This window comes from Athene cunicularia, assembly GCF_003259725.1.
Source record: "Athene cunicularia isolate RWA chromosome 1 unlocalized genomic scaffold, athCun1 chr1_part1, whole genome shotgun sequence".
NCBI lineage: Eukaryota > Metazoa > Chordata > Aves > Strigiformes > Strigidae > Athene > Athene cunicularia.
Genome location: NW_020799091.1, coordinates 116,625,486 through 116,648,991, shown reverse-complemented (window position 1 = coordinate 116,648,991; position 23,506 = coordinate 116,625,486).

Sequence of the window (23,506 nt, the reverse complement as noted above, 5' to 3'; positions counted from 1 at the left end):
AGCTGGCTCATTCAGTGTCTAAATAAAACATGATCTCCCTAAGGCTAAAGATTGTTTTAAAATGATTTACCTACAGACTGATGACATCCATGGGCTTATTTCATTACTCTGCTGTTGTTCATCACAGTCCTCCCATCTCTACCCTCCCCTACCAGTCTCTGTAAGAACAGTGGAGCTTTACATTTCCTCTATGGTTAACACTTTTTTTTTTTTTTTCCACTGAGAATCAAGTGAGTGAAAAACTTGTGTACTTTCTGCATTACCAAGAGAGTTGAGGAAAAAAGTTGAGTTCTGCTTTGTATTTATATGAGAGATGTTACTTAATCTAACTTGGCAGCCATGGTAAAGCAACGTATTCTTATGCTGTCTTTGCATTGGTTTACATTTTTGTAATTAAAACTTGTTGGGAGAACTTACATATCCAATGTGAAAGTATGGTCCTGATAGATTTGTTACAAATATATCTTTTTTAGCTGTTGCTACTCTGAACTTTTATTTGATCATTATTATATTAATTATAATCAAGAACTAAATATTATTAGTGGGTTTTTTAAATATTATTAATGGTTAGGGGCAAACTTAGCTTGCATGCTTTTCCTCTTTAAGAATATTTGGGCATTTTCTTGAAAGGGCACATTTTCAGCATTCTTATATCACAAGTTTGTTTATTTATTAGTAGAAGTCATTAGGTTAGTTGACTGCCCCTGTTCATCATGGTATATTTAAACTTTGAGAATATAGACTGATCGAAAAGACTTTATTTTTCACGGGATTTATCATATAAAATGAATGTCAAAGCTAAACAACGTATGAAAAACCAAAAGCCAGATACAGTGACTGATTAAAAAGACTTGCCTAATGTTTTATCTGAAAACTGTTTCCCCTTTCACTTTCTTGAAGAAGAGAAGGATTTTAGAACAAAGGAAACATTTTGCTGTGAATTGCATGCAAATCGAGAATAAAAGATCTAGAAACAAACTTTACTGATTCACAAACAAAGGATAGAACGAGCTCTTTAAGAGCAATGATTAGTAGTGACATGCTAACAGAAGAAAATCCATCAAGATTTAGGTGGGGCAGGGTGGTGGTAACAGTAATCTGTAATCCCGCTCTCAAGAAACTCATCCAAATCTGATCACACAGATTTGTTTAGAATAATCCTCTGCGTTCTCAACGCTAGGTGGATTTCAGTAGGTAGAAGCTTTTCTTTTGAAATTATTCTTGATTTTAGCAACATTAAAGACTGAGAATTTAAGTAGGTAGTTGCATTGCTCTGTTCTGTACATAAACACTCTCCTCAGTACATGTAGCCTGGGAGGAACACTTATAACTGAACTGTGGTCATATGTAGGCAGTACTTTCCAGCCAGACCTGAGTGTTTCTGTCTTGCAAAATCTGCTACCTTATTCACAGTAAACAGGATCTCGACAGGTGAGAGTTGCTCTGAATGTAATTCAGTAGAGTGGTCAAATGCATCCTTACCTTTAACTACGCAAATACCCCTGCTGAGTTCAGTACATGCAGGGAAGACAAAATATACACCACTAAGTGCTTTGCTGAATTGTGACCAGAATGCACAAAACCTGCAGGATTGCATCACACACACCTAATTTCCACTGTCAATACTTTTACTGATATTTATGGGAATATCACTTTTAAGGCCATTACAGACTGCATAGTATAACAGTTTAGTCTGAGAAAGTAAGCAAGTTAAAACTTCCATCTGAACGTTGCATGGTTTGCCACGAGGGAACATATATAGAAAAAGTGGGATTTTACATTTTAGAACAAGAATCACAGACCAAAAATTGGTTTTACATGCAGCTGGATACGGTTCTTTCCAATCTGAACTTTTATTGTTTTTGGTTTGGGGGTTTGGGTTTTTTTTGTGATCTCTACAGAACAAGCAGAGTCAGAGATAACATTTACTTGACAAAACAAATTATAGCTATTTGTTTGACAAAAACCTCTATTACAGGTTTGATAAGGTTACAGAACTATGACAGAACTAATTTCACTATTGATTCAAAAATATATATACTCTTTTTCTGGTACTCACAACTTTAAAACGTGAAGAATGCCATAGGGGATAGGAACCTGTCCAGCCTGCTTTAGACTCTGCTGGTACAGTAGTGACAGAAATGGTCAGTGACCCAGTGAGGAAAGGATTTTAGATTTCTGCCACATGAAAGACATCGGACTAAAAACATCTTGATGTGGTCAGGCTCATGCATCGCCTTCTCTGCAGGTGGAGCAAACACATTCCCCACAAACAGCCTAATCTCTGGATCCATGAGATTTCAATAAACAGCAAATCAATCCCCGTAACTACAGTCTAGGGTGGACCTTTAAGTACTTTTAATGGCTCAACTTGGAAGGCAAAAAGCATAATTACAACTACCTCAGTGGTGTGAAGTTTTTTCATACGTGTGACTATTTGCAGAGCCATTTATTGGCACAAACACTGCCTGTGGTCTCCTGTGTATCAGTGGGTGCCAGGATATGCTTTTGTATGCAGCTGTAGGGTAACAGTAGTCTTTAGAGATTCTGCAGTTAGTCTAGTAAATAGATTTGTTTAGTCCAGACTGTCCCTCAATTTTCCAATACCTTTGCCATCCCTTACATGCTCTGAGGGTCTCTACCGCTCGCATGCTACTTTTTCTTTTTATCTTCTGGGCTTTTGCAGGAGTGCAGAAGAGAAATTAATCAGTTGGGGTGAGTGAAGAAAGGCTGAACGAGGTTTTAGGCAGGAGAGAGTAGAGGTGCAATTAGAAGAGAGATAAATTGGAGTCTTCATCCCTTCAGCTTTTGCAGAGATACCCCAAAACCCTGGCACAGCCCAGTCTTTAGAATTTCTTTCCAGCCAGAGGCAGCTTGACTGAATTGTGTCATTATCAAGGATGTCTGGCTTCACTCAAATTGGGCTGCCAGAGACAGGGTCTTGTGCTGAGTGAGGTGGCTGTCATGAGTCCTAAGTGGAAAACCACATATGTCAGAGAAAAGGCTCTAAAGGTCTTCCAGTCTCTCACGAAGGCCAGCTGGAAAAGATGGCCTTAGCAAAGAACATTTCCATCCTCCAGTACTTCACATCCCCTGTTCTTCCCTTTGCCCTTCTTCCCTCAGATAAGGGTAATCTAGAGATTCTGGCAAGAGAACAAACTGCTAAATGAGCATAATTTTACCATGGGAACACTCAAACCTTTCTTCTGCTCATTTACTGAAACATGATTAGGGTTTCAGTGAATTCATCTATCTTGCTTTTTCAATGACTTGTCACCTCAGCTGCCAGTTTTCTACTTCATAATTTCCTGGGCATTAGAACAGTTTGCTAGTGAGAAAAAAAAAAAAAAAAAGCCAAAGCTATTTGGTGAAGCAGTCTGAAGTATCTTGGGGTTGGTGGGGAGAGACAGGAATTAAGACGTAATGAAGTAGTGAGATGGAATGGAGTGCACACTGCTTGGTTCCAGGCATGCGTTCTTTCAGCCAAGAAGTGTATGCTAGCCAGGAAACAAACTTTTTAAAAAATCCAGCTGCTTCTAGGAGATAATCAACAAGATGATACCTTGAAGCATGCAATACTAGTTAACTTCCTCACTAACCAAAAAACTTTTACTCTGTGGAAAAGAGGATTTCATATCACCTAGTTTAGGCAGAATATTTTTCTCTCTGAGGATGGAGAGAAGTAAATACATAGGTATTTATTTCCCTTCACTACTTGATATTGATGGTATGGCCCAACACTGGCCATAGCACATAAGAGGCCTTCAACACTGACCCCTGAAGTCTGAGTCTGATGTACTTACCAAGATTGGAATAACCATGGTTATTTAGGAGTTGCTCAAATGGAGCCAAAAGTGTTTCCTTTTGGTGTCCTACGCTAACATTAGCTCAAACAACAGTCAGCTAAGCAGAGAGAGTCTAAAGGAATCATGTGTTTAGTCTCAGGAGCTGATAGCAGTATTGATACAAGAGCTACTGTCCATTTGCTTTGCTTGACTGGGTAAGGGCGAATGTCAGAAGTGAGAGATCAGATGACACCAAGCAAATAGCTTGCTGATGGGATTTAATTCAAGACTGTAGTCCTCAAAACATACCCTCATATCTCACCGACCCTATTAAGATCTGAAATTTCTGCCATATTTCCTGAAAAATCTAAAATCAACCCCCCAACTTCTTACACACTCGTACAGCAGGGTTGAACTTAGTCTGTGAAGGCACTTGTTATTGATGGAGTGAGCAGAGAACTATACTGCATTTCAGTTTTGATCTATAAAACAATGATGCTGGCTCTGTATCATAAGAGCATCATATCTATATATGCACTTTAAGACCTGGATACTACAGTGAACACAGACCAAATATTGTCTTTGGGATGTGTAAAACTGTAGGGACTTGGGAGGCAACCTGCTTCATGCATGGACTGCGATCTGTCCTTTTTACCTGGTCTGAATAGCAGCTCCCGACATGGCTCTGAACCATCTCCATCACTTTCAGGTTGCAAGGACAGGCCCCATTTCTAGTCATTACTTTCATAGAAGTTTAATTTAAAGTATACGTGAAGCACAAAACACAGAAGACTTCTGAGCAGCTTGCTTATCTGCTGTAGGCAGGCAGTGCTCAACGTCCATACTGGCTTGCTCCTTTTTCTCCTTGATTTAGTGAAACGTGGGATGCATTAGTCTTCAAGCAAATATGTTTCACTTGCTCCTACCTCCTCCTCCCCCCGGATTGTCTTAATATGCGTACAAAATTACAGCACATTGATCTCATCTGAATTTGAAATAATCTCTACATTAGTTTTCCTTTCTCACAAACCTTCGTTTTCACCTTTTATGACCTCAGACTTAGTCTGAGACTCTGCATTTCAGTCTTCAGGGAATCTTCACATTTTTCCTGTTATACTGTTAGGAGTCTGTGCTTTCTTCATTTCCAGACCTGAGATAAAAATAATTTTTAAAAGTTTTCTAAAAAATGCTTTTTGTTTATAATAGGAAAAGCTGTCATTTCTTTAGAAAAACAATACATTTTACATTCTGAGAATGAGGCACATATGAACTTCCAGAATTCTTGATGGGCACCTGAATTTGTCCCAGTTTTATGCAAAAATCTCATGTGCTATACCAGACATTCAGTTTTACAAGAAAAATCTGAAATTTGGTACCCCTTCTATAGTTTCACATGACAAAATAAGACTTCTTGTTGCCTTTGGAGTCTACTTAATTATAACCATCTCGGCTTCTGGTCTGTCTCTAAGTAGAACAGATACTTAATAAAATTGATTTGTGCATAAGAGCCTCCTTCAGGTTGCTGCTTGTGGCTTATGGTTCTGCTTAGTGAACCTCCAGTTATTTCAGAAAACTTTTGATCATTTTCATGCACATTTTGCAGAGTGTTGGACAGTTACCTCTTCCCACCTGCCATTTTCTGTTCTCTGGTTCAGGAGAGACTGGCTATTCCATGGAGGACTATGCAGTGCAATGAAGGAAGCCAAATACCAGAAATAAAAAAAGTAAATGGTTTACAGATCACCAGTAAAATGGAGATTATTTCTCACCATCTAGGAAAATAAATGGTGGCGCTTTTTTTTTTTTTTTCCCAGGCTGTTTGCAACATCAGAGAAAAAACATGTTTTTATGGGTCACAGGAAGTGTTTATCAGCTGCTGGAACATCAAATATTGGCTGTCTTCAGACACAGCACTTCAGTAATTAAAAACTTAATTTAGCAGTTCAGAAGGTAATGTGGCATCATAAACAACCACTACTATATAAGTGCATACTGCATCCTTGCAGCTACGACAGACCATACCTTTTCTGGGAAGCCATTTTTGAGTTGTAGCAAATGAAGGCAGTTTAGCTCTGAGTTTGTCTCAAATCTTTTAAAAATTCCATTTACACTTTGTGGTTTTGTTTTTGTTTTGATTTTTTTTTCCTTGTTTGTTTTTTTCCTAATATTGAGAATAAAACACATTCCAATTTAACCTTGAGAGTCCAGGAGCTAGGTAGGATTCTTGGGCTAGATAAGAAGCCATTATACTTCAAGCCATTCCCCATCAGCTAGGCAATTTCTATAAACTTTGAGTACTCACCAAGTATATTTTTTTCTAGGGCATCAATTCACTTCTATCATAACAGCTAAAATTATAGTTACAAACTACTTTCCAAATTTCGTGTGTATGAGCTTTTAATTTATGCTGAATGCTTGACTCCATTTCACCAGCTTGTTTTTCAGAAAAAGAATTGTAAGCAGAACCTTCTGTAACACTCCTCACTCATCCACAAAGTAATTTGCAGGCATCCATAATAAGGGAGCATGGAAAGCAAAATCAATTAATTGAAAAATAATTGAAAAAACATTAAAGTGATCTGCAGAACCTTACAAAAAAAGGACAATTAAAAAAAATGGAAGCATGAAGTTTGTAATTAAATGTTATATGATAAAGGTTTACATTTGCTATTCTATAAAGCTTTCAGATTAATTATTATGCCTGGTTTTTGGAGAAGTGTACTGATTAAAAAGAGAAGAAGAAATAAATCTTGTTTTCCTCCTAAGAAATACATGCATCTTGATTACAAAAGCAAGAGTTTACTTTTAAACCTCAGTTCTCACAAGTTAGCTGAAATACTCCATCTTTACCTATCTACTTCTTCTTCAATGCTTTTTGCACAAGAATATGGTGATTGTTCTGGCTATGAACATTAAAAGGGTAAATTGAATTATACCTGTTCTGCAGAAGTATTAATACGATCTATTATTATATATCTCAGCAGGATGGCAAGTAGTATCACTGATTACATACAGAAGCATGGAATAAGTCCGAGTCCTGGATTCTCAGAAGAACAGGCTCATGATAATTGGCATGATTGGAAAGCTGCGGGAGAACAGCTAAAGGTGGCCAGGAGCCATATAAAGGATGGAAAAGGAAAAAATTACTTGGAAGATGTTAGGCACCTGCCTAGAAGCTGCTTGTCAGGATAGGAAGATTAACAATAAAAGGGAACAGTATCTAAAGGAAGAAATATAAGGCAGAAAGACAGCTGAATTAATACTGTCTTTGAAAATTGAGCAGCTGCAGAAGCAGTTACAGGAAGAAAAGGAGAAGACAAAAAAGTTGGAAGAAAAGATCAAGATCATGCAGGCCCCACACCCACCTAACCCCATGCAAATTAGGAAATTAATAGTGTGCCCAGAGGATTGGGATGGTGATGTTTGGGGTGATTCTGATAACTATGATGAGGGAAATGAAATTGTTTGCCTTGGATTCCTCTGAATATGAGGCTAGGCCCATCATTAAAGCAGAATACATTCTGATTCCAGTTGGTCCTTGACAACAACTAGTGAGACTTCTAGCAGATACAGGAGCACAATGTTCAATACCAACCCAAGAGGATGCCGAGAAGCTGGGTGTACCACCCGGACAGCAGAGAGTTAAAGTCACTGGAGTACATGCAGCAAGTGTTATTTGCCGAACCATGAAAGTCCATGTCCGCTACTCCTTTGGGATTAAAGAGCACCATGAAAATATTTTGGGTTATGATGTTTTGATCGGACAGAACTGAAGCTTGCCAGGTGGCAGCATGTGGTGGTTTGGTTCAAATGTCAACCTTAACGCTGATAGAAATTGGGAGGCTATAGTGCATGTACTCTGTGCAGCCCCTGCACTCCCCAATTCAAAAATTACCAAGGTACCACAGTACCTGATTCCTTCTGCAGAACAAAATGGAATTTCTGATGTAATAGCAGACTTGGAAAAATAGCACATTATTTCCAGAACCCCTCCCCATACAATTCACCTGCCTGGCCAGTCCAAAAGTCAGATTGGAGACAGCACCTGATAATTGATGACCAGCACTTAAATGCCAGCACAGCCATGAGTGGTTTTGCAGCTCTGACAGACACAGTACAAACAGCCACACCCCCATGCGTGGCAGTGCTGGATGTCAGAGATGTGTTCTTTATGGTCCCCTAGCAGGAGGAGGATAAAGAGAAATTTGCTTTTACTTGTGAAAGTATATAACACACCTTTAACAGACTCTGACAGGGGTACAGACATTCACCCACGATTGCTCATGCTGCGCTTGCTGAACTTTTACAGACAGTTTCACTTCCTCAGAATGGGAAACTGTACCAATATATAGATGATTTTCTAACAGAGGAACTTCTCCTGAAAAGGAGGGGGAAGCAGCAGCAGCAGTGTGGCTAGCGCTCTATAAAGCAGAATTTGAAATACCACCTGAAAAATGTCAGGGACCAAGCAGAGAAGTAAAAATTTTAGGTGCTTCTTGGACTGCAGGTAGTGTAGCAATTCCACCATACACCCCAAGTAAAAAAATCAAACAGCTGCAAATGACCCACTCTAGAAAAGAGTTACTACAGTTAATGGGAGCTCTAGGGTATTGGAGAAAACATGTACCTAGCCTAAAAATCACCTTTTGCTCATTGCAGTCATTATTATGGATAAAGTTGCAAAGAGAATTATTTGATACCTTTCCTTGGTTGTGTGTTCTCCCAAAATACCTGAATCGGTCACCTCTCAGCCAGTTCTGTAGGCTCCCAACTTTTGGTGAAGAAATCTTTAGCTATTTTTCACTAAAAAATGTGCAGAAAAGGTACAGTTTGTGTGAATCAAGAGACTAATGTGGTTAGAACTGTTTCTGGCTATAACATTTGAGCAGCTGAATCTGAATTTAACATTTTCAGAAATGTTCCAGAACCTTAGGAGCACAAAGGTGTGACGACTTTTGGGGGTAGTTTACTGCTGTAAAGTACTTCACAGTTCATGTAGTACGAGCACTGCTTAGTACTTAGAAGTATACTTTGCAGCTCCACATTAAACTAAGCACACTGTTAACTTACTTTGAAAAAAATCACTATGAAACTCTAAGCCCTTGAAAAGCTTGGAAAAATACAATACCCCTCTCTCTCTACAGAAACCAAGAACCACTCAAAGGGCTTTCCCACAAAGATGCTCGCTTGGTGTTAGGTTTCTTCAGTGCTTCGACATTAATCAAAATTAAGCAGCAATTCATCATTTTCTTATCTCAGTGTGACATGTATGTGCGTAACATCCCTCTGAGGTATGAGCACAAAGCAGGTACCTGCTGCTTTGCTCACAATGGTCAGTGCTAGTGGAAGCTCTCCAAATGACAAACACTACTGCACTTGGCTCTATAAAAAGGCAAACTTTCTTCCATGGATGAAGTATAGAAAATAACTTTGGATATCCCCCTCTGGTGCTTAATCAATGCTAATTCAAGACCATTTTTAGATGTGACAGGCTTAGTTTATGTAGGTTCCCCTCAAAAACTCTCTTCTAACAAAATAATTTGTGTGAATTACAAACCGAAGAGGATTCTCCCAACCACCTCCACAAAAACAGGGATGTCGGACTAATTGTTGTAGGACAATAGTTGAGCAACTATTTAGCCTTTCCCTACTCCAAGGTGCTGTACAATATTAACAGTGCTGCTTCTGCAGTCCTAACAGACATTTTAGGCTTATAATAGAGGCTATTTTTAAGCTATTGTACAGCAACACTAGTAAGTGATTACACCAGGAGGCAAATGAATCTTTAACCGACCATGAAAACCTTTTTGAAACATGAACTGAAGAGCTAGAAAAGGAGCTGAACAACAAGCATGACCCTTTTAAGTGATCTGTGTGTTTTATATTTCTACAGACTATACAACAATAAAGCAATTTCCCAGTACAGCCTGTTAAATAATGTTATATCAGCGCTACTCACTTGTACATTTGATTTCAAGTCTCTGAGGCTGAATTTGAAGTCTACTGGAACATGCAGCTCCTAAACAACATCCAGAAGAAACTAACCTTGCCACCTGAGCACGCACAGCCTGGAACTAAAGACATCGTCTCTGAAGAAGATGGGAAATACAAGTTTGAAGGCAATATTCTGAGTGGTGTAGTCTTGTTGGAAATGAAGAATCTCTAGCCAAGGGATAAGGGACTCTACACATGCCAGGCAGCATGCTTAATACTGCCTCCATACCTGGAAGCAAGCAGCAATGGAACATATGTATACAGTAGGATTTTGCTAACATCCATTTACAAGCCCTTCTTTCCAGTATATAGCTAACACATGAAGTGCTTACACAAGAGAAAAAAAAGCGCAATTATTTGGCAGCTGATGAATAAAAGTGAAATTCACCATCATCTTAAATCTTTAAACCTGCAACAGTAACCATGGATAATGAAATACTATGCTTATCCACAGGCTAAGACCCAGTATGTCCATGAACAATTCCCAAGTTTCCTTACAGTCTTATATATTGCTCCTGTTTTGGCACAAGGGTGTCCTCTAGTCATAGGTTTATAGCAGGCGAAAGTCCCGTGGCCGATAGAAAACCTAGCAGTAGCAAAGTGATGGACAAATGATGTGTTTCACGTATCAGTTCACCGAAAGTGACTTCTCATTTATCAAAGTAGGAAAAGATTACATCTTGGAAATGAAATCCTGTACTCCTTGCCACACTTATGCCATGCAATCAGCAAACAATAATTGCATACATATGGCTTCTGGCTTACAGCTTCCTGAGCTCTGGCAATGTCTTTGCCATTTAGTACTAGTCAACTTTAACAAGGTGCTCTGAAACAAAAAGGACTTCTAGAGAAAAGATGAGTACACTCGCTAGTTAGAGACATGGGTTGTTTGGGGGTTTTTGTTATGGGTTTTTTTGTTTGTTTGTTTTGGTTTTTTTTTAAATAACATTCCTATCACAGGTGTGCGTTTTCACCTCCTTCCGAATCTGTGGGTCTGATTTATCACAATGAAACATTTTCACCCTTCCTCTTTCCTCTCTAGTTCCTCAATTTGGGCTCTGCTTGTAGCTGGAGAGATGCTTTGAATTTTAGGAAAGTGTACCAAAAGTTACCTTCACTGAAACCCAAGTTTAAAGTTGTGCTAATTTCTCTTTAGGAGTAGAAGACATTTCACAAGCCTCTTCTAAGATGTCAGATAAATTTGTCATCTGCATTACAACTGTGCAATCTGTGTATCCGTTATAATCAGAGTCATGTTAGTTTGGGCACATGTAATTGTTTTGCTTTAAAGTCATATATCTCTTAAGTAAAAGACGGATATTTTATTGGCAACAAGATTCTGTTTGTATTGAATTTTTCCCCTATGTGAAAGGGGCAGGGGGGTGCAAAAAAACCCAAAACACCTCATCCAAGCTCTTAAATCCCCTTAAAAAAATGGACCCTATTATGAAATTTCTGAAGAACCCGTTTTTATCCATCTTGCTGGGGTAGAATAAGAAAGTAGGAGATCTTCACTCACATCTGACTTTTCAGAAGTTCAGTTATGTTACAAATTAACTGCATTTTGGAAAAATCTGTGTTAATACAGGTGTGATTTACAAATATAGGTTCACTGGTTTGAGGTAAAATACCTAGGAAGCTTTTTACAGTTTACATCTGAAAGGAACACTGTATGGCCTCAACATGCTTCCCTTTGTTAGGGAACGACTAAATTCTCCGGGAGAAGGAACAATTCACCAGACAGAAAAGACAAGGACTAAATTGTAAACTGTATGTCTGTATTAACATTGTCTCTCTGAGTGCAATTCATTCCTCTCTTCTCTGCCCCTGTTTACTCTGTGGAATGAGAGGCAGAAATGACAGCTATGCAAGTACTTTGAACTTCAAGAACAGAGAGGCATCAGATTAAAAAAGAAAAATGACAAAATCCCCAAAATTACCAGGATGCTCACCAGAGCATTCCGCTACAAAGGTTGATCCAAGCAACAGGGGCACCAGGTAGCAGCAGCACCTCACCACCTCCTCGGTTTTGCCTAGGGAATTACAAGGCACACTGAAAAACAGAGATATGTACACAGATGAACTTGAATACCTGAAAACTTATTCAAATTGCAGAGCCCATATAAATAATTTTCTTCATTTAGCTGAGAAAGAAACTTCAAAATACTGAAAGCAAGCAGAAATGCACAAAAACTTTAATGCAAGATGATATGCAGATTAAAAAAAAAAGTGTCTAAAAGCTTATTTAATACCATTGGGATAGTCTGCCCAATTCTAAACTAGACACATTTGAGTAACAACCATTATGAAGACGACTAGGGGCCATATACTCCCAGCTTCTGGTCACATTCACAATGCTTTAGATCCCTCTCAAGTTTTTTTTGCTCATACATTCAAGCAGTTCAAAAGCATTTATTTGGCATTTGTGCCAGCTGCTTACTTGTGGTATTATCTAATAGGATTAAGGGGATGCAGAAGGTGGGGATGCACTGCTCCTGTAATCCTTCGGGAGATTAAATGTTTTCCTTGTAACATTTTAAAGTCTTATTTCACTTTGCACCAATTGATAATGGAATGATTTCTCCCCTCCCCTCCTTCCCCACCTCCTCCTATATTTGAGGAGCAGCGTGTCACCTTGAAAAACAGCATGTGGGCTCTAGATGAGAGAGGCAGGAGAAAAAAGCTTTCAGGAGCAGATTTGTGGTCCTGTGGGAATCAAAAGCACAAATCTGAAAAGCACAGGATTAACTATAATCTCATATTTCAATGTGAGAAGTAATGAAACTGTATGCTTTTCTACATTCTTGCTAAAAGTAAAACTAGTTTTCTTCTTAGATAGATAGTGGCAAAAACATCAGGTAAGATTTATCATTGTTATCTCAGAAGGCACTCAAAAGGAACCTGATACGTTTGTAAGAATTCTGTGGTTTATGTAGCTACTTCCCTTTATTCTGAGAATAAATAGTTTCTAACAAGTTGAATAGTGAGATATTAAGAAACCCCACTGCCTTCTAGTTAATTAGAAGCGTACCAGGACAGACCATAGATCTGTCTACATAACCTTGTAAAGAAATTAAGATATACTACCTACCAATCCTGTTAGAGCCTTCTTGACATTCCTATGTTTGAATGAAATTTAAATGATAACAGATATAAGGTACTGTCTTAGGCGAGGACATACTGCTGTCATGGATACGTCTGAAAGCCTTCGTCCTTCCCCTGATCAGACCGTTTAGAAAGAAAGAAAGGGTAGGGAGTGGAATATTTGAATACATAAAGGCAAGGGCAGGTGCATTGCAATTCACAGGAGGCATTGCTTACTTTAATTTTGTCTCAGCTGCTTTCAGATAGAAAGCAGAGTGCATTTACTTAGGAAAGTGGCCAGGATTCAGTTGGCTTTGACACTAGCTAGCAACTAAATAGGCTTGACCTGCTGTGTGCAGGAGTCTCCTACTGTCATACCTACTCACGCATGACACAAATTAGTGCTATCAGGGATCAGCATTATTCCCATGATGTAGCCACATGCCAAGAGCTCTTCAAGAAGTGAAACTAAACCTCAAGTGTTCGTTCAGAGAGGTTCTGGCTCCGGTTGCGGTTGAGAAGCTTACCTCTTTACGCTCTAAGTCACTGAATCTGTTAATACACACATGGATTACTGTAAGAGAAAAAGAGCAACTTTCAGCTGTATGGGTTGGTTTACATTTTAGCTTTAAATTTATCTTAGAGTTCTGAATCCTGTTTCTTTTACCCTTTCTTTCCTATCCTGTTCTCTACCCTTTTTCACCTTTTTCCTTCTAAACATGCATTCTGCTGGGTTTTAACTTCTTGCTTTCCCAGTTATAATTTTGATCTACATGTAGGGAAATTTAATGGTCAAGAACAGCAACCAATGAAATGTCAGAGCTTCTAGAATGAGCTGAATTATGCCAGCTGATAGGTAAGAAACCTGCCTTCCTATTTACTTCAGCAGCTCCCACGGCAGATCAATTTGCTCAGTATCATTTTAAAGTAGAGATTCCCATCCATCCATCTCCACTAATCTTTGGGAGCATTTGGCTTGAAAGAGTCATTACATCCCGAATCCATCTTGCTCAGCCTCTCTGTTATGCCATTTTATTAACATCTGTGATGTGACTGAAGCATTCAGGGTTTCATTCGTAACCTGTACAAAACCCAGCTACAGACACTGCTGATAAATGAAGCTCAAGGTTCTACATGAAGCATTATTACATAATACATCAGTTTTATGTCAGAGCTACTGATGTTTTTATGGCCTCTCTATTCAGAGTAATGGGCCTGTACTCACAGGGGCTTCATAATTTGAATAGCAAGCATCTTTTAGATTGGCAAAGTAATTTATAAAACCTGCATCATGAGTCAAGGCTAGTTATGTAAATCAGAAGTTTTTCTTGAAGTGAAAATTGCTGTTGCTTTCCATTGATGAATGTGGTCTGCATGTTCTCTGGAGAAGCTCCTAATCCCTAACAGTATCCTGAAAATAGCATTATGGTAATGAAGGCCATTTTTGGTTTGTAATCCTACACAATTAAATTTGAGCAATTTTGCATATGGACATATGTAGCTTAATTTCCTGAGCAACTCCTTTTTCATGTCATAACCAACATAAGATCCCACAAATTCAGAGGCACAGCACCTGCAACAGCTGTTCTGAGTCATGACAGAATGGACTTTCCCTATTTTGGCCCAAAATAGTCTGAAAAATAAAGGTGAGATACAGCAAAGAATCTTCAGTGAAGTGTTTCTGAACAGAATCAGGACTTGGTAGACCTGAACAACAATTTGTTGAACTAAAGAAAACAAGTCAAATATTACTAAGTAGCAGCTGCTTCTTTTTTTTTTTTTTTTTTTTTTTTTTTTTTTTTTTTTTTTTTTTTTTTGTCTAAAACATGCTTTTAAATGTCTCTTACGTGATGTAAATTATGGAAAATTTGAATGCATGGAGGTGGCCAGTTGCAAGCAATGCCAGAGTGGATGAATTAACTCAAATTCTGTATTGCTCCAGTTCTTGCTACAGGTCGTTTATTTTCTTCTGAATTTGTCACATTTCCTATCCTGTTTTGCAAAAATCCTGATAATCTGAACAAAGAGAGACCCCAGCAATGTTCATGCTGGACATCATGCTGCATTCTCCCTTGTTGTCCTTGTTACCTAAGTACAAAAGAAGTATGCTACATAATTAAAATTGTGTCTTAAAAATTCAGTGTTACAAAACTGTTTTGCAATTTTATTCTGATCTGGAAAACAGGGAAACTAGAAGAAAGTTCAGGCAGTTTATCATTATAAACCACTAAAACCTAAGCTGTTGAACGATAGATTGCCTCAAGTTTCTCTATGACTTGGGCTTCTCTTGTTAACCCTGTTAATTTAATGTTCCACCAAACCATGAAATAGTATTTTAAGACAGCTTTAGGAAAATGGTTGAAAAGTTCCAAGTTCACCTCAAATCCTAAAATATCCACATGGGAATGTTTTCTATTGACTGCTGACGGTGAAAATCAGGGAAAACCTTTATTTAGTGGGGGGACAGAACACACAAAGGACTTGTCTATTATCAGTTCCTTTTTAGCTCTAGCTAAAGCTCCTAGCCAGGAGACTACTGGACAGAAAAAGCAATACATTGTGACAGTGAGAAGATTTTACATAAATATTATAGTAGTTGTGCATTTAAACAGCTGAGTCACTCCAGGAGCCTGACGCTGAGAACTGGAATGTAAAGAAAAGCATATGTCTACATATGTATATATGCAAACGTATATTAGTCCAGAACACTTTAAGTACAAAATAGTCGCATGGGTAGACTGTACAATATTTAGAATATATAAAAATATTGTCCTTTACTCCTATTTTTGCAGTAATGTCTGGCAAGAAATGTAATACTGATGGTCACTTATGTACAGCATCTAGTTTTTGAAATAGCAGTCCTGTTTCTGGCAACCCAGGAACTTCAACATCCTTGCCTAAACTTTAGATGTAATAACTTACAAGAAAATTTTTCAAGTGTTTTAAGATGTACTTTTGTTCTTCAAGTACAAAATAATTCATTAAATAATTTAATGTTTCCTTTATGTTCTTTCCAACTTCAAAGAAAATCTCCATTTGCTAGATCACGTTTGCAGCCCTCAAGAGATTCCTTGATATATGTGGACGTGACTGTTAGAAGACTGAGTACCAAGGGTGAAAGATGAATAACCTTGAACTAAAAAATAATTATAGTCTCCTCCTATTCTTCCTGTACTTTGCCAGGAAAGTTACAGACATAGTGCATTTTATATCTAAAAACCTACCTATTTAGCACTGCATACAAGCAGAATTAAGCCTCACTTGTTTTTTCTTGAGAGCCTCAGAATTTAATTTGGTGTAGCAATTTATAAGCCAGGCTCAGAGCCAACAGGGTACTTCAGTTTTGTGGAATTAAGGCAATCCCCACGTTTTACGGATGTAAAGTAACTAGTTATTTTACTGCAAATGTTGACCTCCTTAGAAGTATTCTGTAGATTTCAGGGTGGTTTTTGTTCTTTGGCTTCAACAAAAAGGGTTGCCTTTCCTTTTAAGTGCGCTAACATTAATTATCTTAACAAGCCATCAACAGTTCTTTCTTTCAGTCAAAATAATGAAATCCCAAGCTGAACTCCTCAAGCAGTAAGGGTGCAAATACTGTTTTCAGAGCACCCAGCTGATCCAGTGGGCACTTCTCACAGCAGATTTTTTTAGACCTACTATTCAGATCAAGTACTAGCTGGATGTTTGCTTTCCGTAGGCTTTCATTCATTAACACTTTTGATTAGATGCTATTCATTTGACTTCAAACGATATGTAGTACCTCTGTGAAGGTATTACTTCTCTTAGAGAGTGCTAAAAACCCAAGAGATAGCAATTATGGACCAACCTGATAGCTCCTCACAGGACAAGCCATTAATATGCAATAGTCACTGAACCCCACGAATCACTGCTTTTATTTTCCCCTCCTGTTAGAATAATGTGTCATTATTCACTAGCACCAGAAATATCTACCAGTTCCTGTAATTCCTGTTAGTTTCATATTAACCAGCATTTGAAAAGTATTCAGGAGCTCACATACTTACCTGGACTCAATGGAACTACCCTGCATATTCCATGCCACAGACTGTACCCATACTATTGTCTTCCATGCAGGTTTGCTCTCAGATGTCGCAGAGCAACGCCTGTTTCTCAGTCACTTGACTAGGAATCATGACAGCCTAGACACACTGCACAGCATCTGGCATGAAAACAGCTAATAGACCAATAGACAGACAATTCTTTACAGATCTGTTTAGTTTCTACCCCTAGAATGAAACGGGAGTTACGTCTCCCTGTTATTTGTAAGGATTTGAAGTTAAGACGTACAACCACCTTGTGTTGCTAGCATGAGCAACCTACAGAAAAGATAGCTCTGCATGGAACTGCATTTTACTACACTCTGTGGTGCTGAAACACTGGTACAGGTTTCCCAGAGAGGTGGTAGACGACCCATCCCTGGAAACTTTCAAGGTCAGGCTGGATGGGGCTCTGAGCAACTTGATCTAGTTGAAGAGGTCCCTGCTCATTGCAGAGGGGCTGGACTAAATGACCTTAAATGGTCCCTCCTAACCCAAATGGTTCTATGATTCTATGATTTAGTATAGTAAGACTTTCAGAAAACTCAAAATGACACAAAAATTTAGGCAAACAAAAGGAAAATGTTTCTGCTGTTTTTCAGTCCAAGGAAGCTTTCTGAAAATATTAACTTTTAGTCCAAGGTAATGAAAACTTTATTTCACAGTTGTTTTGCACCAAAGTTTAAAACGTAGGCAAGGGTATTAAAATAAGATTTTTTTCATAAAACATTTTGAAGCCAGATGATCATAAAACCCAAGTCTTTCTCACAGTCATTTTCAGCACAGTGGTATTCTCCAATTTGCAGTGGTTTTGCCAGAAGTGAGACAAAAAAGAAATCCCAAACCCATAACCACATATGTACTGGGCTGGCTTGTAAGCTAATTTCTGTTTGTAAGCTAGTTTTGTAAGCTAGTTCTGTGTTGAAGTAGCGTAGAAAAGCTAGATATTAAAACCAAATATGGATACGCACATACTGTGAAGTCATCCAGGTTTTCAATTCTTCTTCGGACAGCCTTGCATGAAGAAGAATAAAAGAAGACACAGGAAGAAAAGGGTTGTGTTACCAACTTAAATTTCCAGTTACGAGACAGATATTTCTTGCATAGCAGAAAGGGAGCAGATTAGGTAAACCAGCCGTTTCCTTCAGCCAGAGAATTTCCAAACTTCGTCACTCTTGGGTAACGGAATTGCACAATACACAGATTTTACCTAGTACTGTCATTTCAACACCACATTTTAGTATTCATGCGATCTATATGCATCCCCTGCCCACCGTGGGCTTCAGACAAACTCTAGGAGTAAACCCAAGCATTCTCCAAATGCAACTCTCTTTCAAGGTCACTTGATGGTAAAAGCAAGTTTGTTCTTCATGCTCCCTCTTACAGTAGCACAGTAATGAAGCAAGGTCCAGAGATAAGAAAGAAGAGCAGAGCTGGAACTGTAGCTACAGGAATATAAAGAACTATTTTAAGAATTGTGAGGCCCTGGGTTGTCAGCATTGACCAAGTGGTGAGAGCTCGTAATGACTGAGTTCAATTGAAACTATAACACCTGTCCTAATATATGGCATTTTAAAGGAGCACAGCCCACTTTTTCTGTGTTCAAAACAGCTCACTGAAGGGCGCCTTCATCTGCCCTGCTATGCCCTACTCAAGCTATCCAGGCAAAGGGCATCCTGTCATTAGTCCTTCTGGAGCCTGCTCTGTTCACAAGACAGTTTACTTCATTACAATTTGTCATTCAAAATGAAAGTGTGGGTGAAGGAGGAAGCAGGATTCACATATTGTTCTCACAACCCCCAGAAGTGAAGGACTTTTGAATTGGGTCCCTTTTTTAGCCTGGAATTGCCATGGTAACCCTTCTATGTATGGAGGTTGCTGGTATCTCCTCTAGCAGTTTAGGCACTCAGCATTCAACTCCCTTTATCTTTTGTGCAGCTCCTGGTTAACGAATTTGAGCTTGCTTTACTTGGACATCTTACAGTTGTTTTCTTCCTGAGCCTTAAAAGGGAGCTGATTTCTCACTCTCTTGCCTGACCTAAATTACTCTTAGGAATTAAAAGGAGAAAGACTAAGGTACAAGATACTGGCTGAGAGGTATTAATGTGAGGCCTGTCCCCATAGGAACCGCGTTGCCAAGACCCTCAGGAAGAAATTAATTTTCCAGGACACCACATCTCCAGCCACACACTGCTTTTGCTATCAGAAGGGACTGCTCAGCTACTGCGACAAGGAGTCTACACAGCATGGTTAGCTAGCCTTTAATTTGTGCAGGAAACTTAAATATAGGCTTTAGCCTCACTTATTTCTAACAGAGCTGAAACAGGCAATAGGAGTAGAGGACTGAATCAAGATTTGAAGAGGGCATGGTGAATTCTATCAGCTTGAATTGCAAAGGTTTGAATGGGTTTATCAGTCAGTCTGGCAACAAAGGTGAAGAAACTGGATTATTCACTATGTAGCAGCCCTGCTTAAAAGGGTTGCATATCATGAAAGGTTGATGACCTTTTCTCATACCTTTAGCATTTATCTTCTTAACCATTATCTAAGTCCTCCAAATTGTCTTGCTGTGTTCAACATCTTGCGCAGAATCCGGCCTCATAAGCCCCTTTGAGATTTCTGAGATGCTGTCTCTCCCACTGAGAGTCTTAGAGCTGTTCTCTGGAAGCTGGCCACTGGGCACATTACTTATCGTCCCAATAAAAGCGTTTTCCACTAGGGTGTCCTCGGGCTTGTTGAGAAATACTACCATGCAGAGGCAGGCAGCATTTTGAAGAGTGATAAGGCAGCAGACACCCATTCACTGAAGTCTTCAGCAAGTCACTTAACATCTCAACAAGGTGCTAACCATCTATAGTACATGCTAGCTACTGGCAGCTATAAGGGACAAAAACGTTCCAGCCCCTGGAGAGCTTGCCCAAACCTGCTTAAAGCACCAACAGAATATTTCCCTTTTCTTCCTCCACCCATCAATTCACCACACTTCTCTTTTCCTACATCTCTTCACATCTCTTTTCAACAGTGACACAAATCCTTCTTTCCCATTACTTTTGGGTCCTCTTTTTAACAGAAGTGTCCCCTTTCATCCAGGTAACTTTGGTGCTATTCATTGTTTGGCTAATCTTTTGTTGCCCTAATTACTGCTCCTTGCCACATGTTTTTCCACTTCCCTTACATTTATGTATTATTTTCATTTCATAGCCTCCTGTCTCTTCAGTCCTTGTTCCATTTAGAGTTCTCATTTTCCCCTGTAGACCCACTCAAAGTAATTAATACTTGTTTTGATAATGAAATCAGAAGAGCATTTGACTTTCTTTCTTCCCAAATCCTTTTTCTAAAAAAGGATTATGCAATTGTTGCAGTAGCAGCCAGAGGGTGTCACTGAAATGAGGATTTCTATTGTGCTAAGCACTGTAAAGGCACATTAGTCTGACTAGTTGTAGTTACAGTACATTTTGTCCTTTGAAAAAGTTCAAGGTTTCAAAAAGCACTGGCCACAAAGGGGACAAAAAGTCAACCATTTAAAATGAGATTCTGAAAAGCAAGTAGTATTTATCCACAATTGTTAAGGAAAGAAATATATGGTGAAACGGTGCTGGAACAGGGGAGCTTTCAAGAAATACTTGCTCAAGCTTTTCCAAAATGAAACATCAAAATAATTGTTAAACGAAAATTTTAGATCGTGTTTGAAGTGACCTTTTGGTGGAAAACTCTTACAGTAAATGTTGTTACCAACTCTAATAGTGAGCTTTCTAGGCAAGTTACTCAAATAGGAAAAGGTGCGTATTTGTATTGTCATTGGGTAAATGTAAGATCGGCAAATATGAAATCTGACATCACAAAAGAATGGTATTATCATGGGTACACACATCTATAAAGGTCATTAATGCTAAACATGAGATGCAAATGGCTCTCCTCTGGCTTTGCCAGCCAGGAAAGGAGCTGTTGCTGCCTCTGTGCTCCATCAGAAGTTGTGGAGGACCTGTGAGACCAAGAATCAGCTGCAGAGCACCTAAGACTCGTCCCAGTCGGAGTACGGTTGTGTCCTCTGAAGTACCCGAATTGCCAGCCTGCTCTGGACACAAGCCACAGGGCTCTGACTGGGGCTGTCAGAGGAGCTCATGCCCCCATGGGAAGGTGCAACTGTCCCCAGCAGGGACACATTGAGGCAGAGACCAAGGCTGTGTCCCACACCGGTACAGAAAGAGCTGGGAGTTGTTGAATGCCCAGTGGCTTATACAGGCTAGCTAAGGTACCAAGTGTTCATGCAAAACATGAGCAGGCACCAGCGAGCTGCCTCCCCCAGGCTGCCAGTGATCAGCTTTGACTTCAGATGCAGAGATTTCATCTCTGCTTCACCTGCCAGGGCCCCTGCCATTCTCCTTCCCATCTTTGTGCCTGGATAGGCAGCTCAGGGATCCAACTAAAGAATCAGTCTTCCACAAACTTCACGTGTGGCAGCAACCAGGAATTCTTTGAGACAGGGCTAATTTTATCTAGATTTTTTTTGGCCCTAGACACAAATGAGAATAACCATAAAATTATTAGAATTGCTACTAAACAAATGAGTAACATTGAAACCAAGACAACACATGAAGTCTCATTATCCTACTTGTTCCCAAAATTTCCCAGGACTAGAATTATAATACAATAAAAGTATTTCCTAGAGAAAAAGTTTCAAGATAATATTTTAAGTCTTGCAGACTCTTTGGCATGAAGCAAAAGTCAGATACACAGCTAGAACACTTTTGTATTTCTGGTAAGCTTTACTTTGTTAGTGTTAAATCTTTCCTTGCAGTTCAAGACCAAACACCCAAACTCTACCAGAAAAAAAAGTATAATGAAATAGACTATTTCACACTGCCGTGCCTACAGCATAATCTCTGCTGTAAGACCTGCCTGAGATTCACACCTCAAGAAAGAAGTAAAGAGTTCAAACACAAAGCAAAAGCCCCCAAACAAACACTTTTTTTTTAAACTACATTTTTTAGGATAATGAAACAATTTTTAAAATTAAACTATACCGTTATTTCCTGTCAGTCAGAATGCAAAGACACAATAGCTGCATTACTCATTGCAAAACCCAATACAGATCACAAACTCTTCTATCCAATCTAGAGACCAGTTTCTAGTCCTAAATATATTTTGTTGTGGAATATTGAACTTTTCTACCTATGAAATCTCTCACCAGTTCTCCATTTGATTTTCTTCAGTGGACAAAAGAGTTACTACAACCAGATTAATATTTAGTGTAGAAAAAAGAAGCAATAATGTCTTCCTTCAATTCACTTGTTAAGTGAACAGGAAGTTGCAAAGAAGTCTTACAATGAAATAAGAAAATGGCATAAATAGAGCACAGAGCAAACATATGATGCCTTTGGCAGGCTTTTGTAGATATTTGTCAGATAACTGTGACAAACTTAGAAACTTTATACAGTTGTATTGCTGCATTTCCCTGCTCTTGGATGAAAAATAAAATGTATGAAGATAGTAAAAAAAAGATCTAAAGAGAGAATTATATAAGCATAAGGGCTCTTCCATAATAACATTAAGGATTTTTCAACATCTTTCATATTGCAATAAAAAGAGGAAGTGCTTTCATCAGCTTGATAGATTTTCATACTGGCTGAAAGTTTTTAGGCCCTAGTCCCTCACTGTATGGATGCTCTGCACATTAAATGAGAGGAGTCTCCATCTCCCCTATGCCCTGATTCCAGAGATCTTTCTGTCTTTCTGCAGCTGCCACTGCTGTACTCTGCTGGTTTCTACTACACATGGGCACCAGGCCAAGGAGGATTTTGGAAAGGACAATGAAGATTATTTACACTCAGAAAATTGTAATCAAAACATCTGGACATTGTCCAAATATTTAGAACCTGGTGTGCCACAAACAACGGTTTCCAATCCCTAAGAGTAGACCTCTGTTTGGTGGCCTGCACACACTCTTCCAGTCTTGCTTTAGGGGGCACTGTTTGCAAACAAACACTAGCTGGTCTTCACTTGGTCAAAAAGTGACCACCAAGTGCTACCTGCAACAATGAAGGAAATAATTAGCTGTGAAAAATCTTGAACTTGTATTCAAAGTGTCATATTTTAATACGTAAGTTGCCGGATACATCAGTTGGTATAAGCTTATGATGCATAAAAGTCTTGCATGTTTCCTTTGTTCATGTTTGTTTGAGTTGGAGCAAGGTAAGGCAGCAGTAGTTTCATTCGAGGCTTACAATCTCTTGACATCAGAAAGAATATGTTCATAGTTGAATGGCTCAGAATAGCTTTACTGGTCCCTTTTCCTCCTAGGAACAGAGGTGCTTGATTTTACTGTGGTTCTAGATCTGTTTTTTGTTTTGTTTTTGTTTTTTTTTTTTCTTTTTTTGTTTCCTCCAGTTTAGAGATAAAAGATGATATAAGCAGGAAAACAAACAAACCAACCAACCCTAGTTCCCCCTCTTATCTGCACTAAACTGAACCCAGCAGATTGTTTTGTTTCTGTAAAGCAAGGTTTGTAAGAAGAAAATCCTTCTTACTAAATCAGCTGGTTAACGGAGCAGAAAAAACCCTCAAGCTGGTAGCACTTCAGTATCCAGA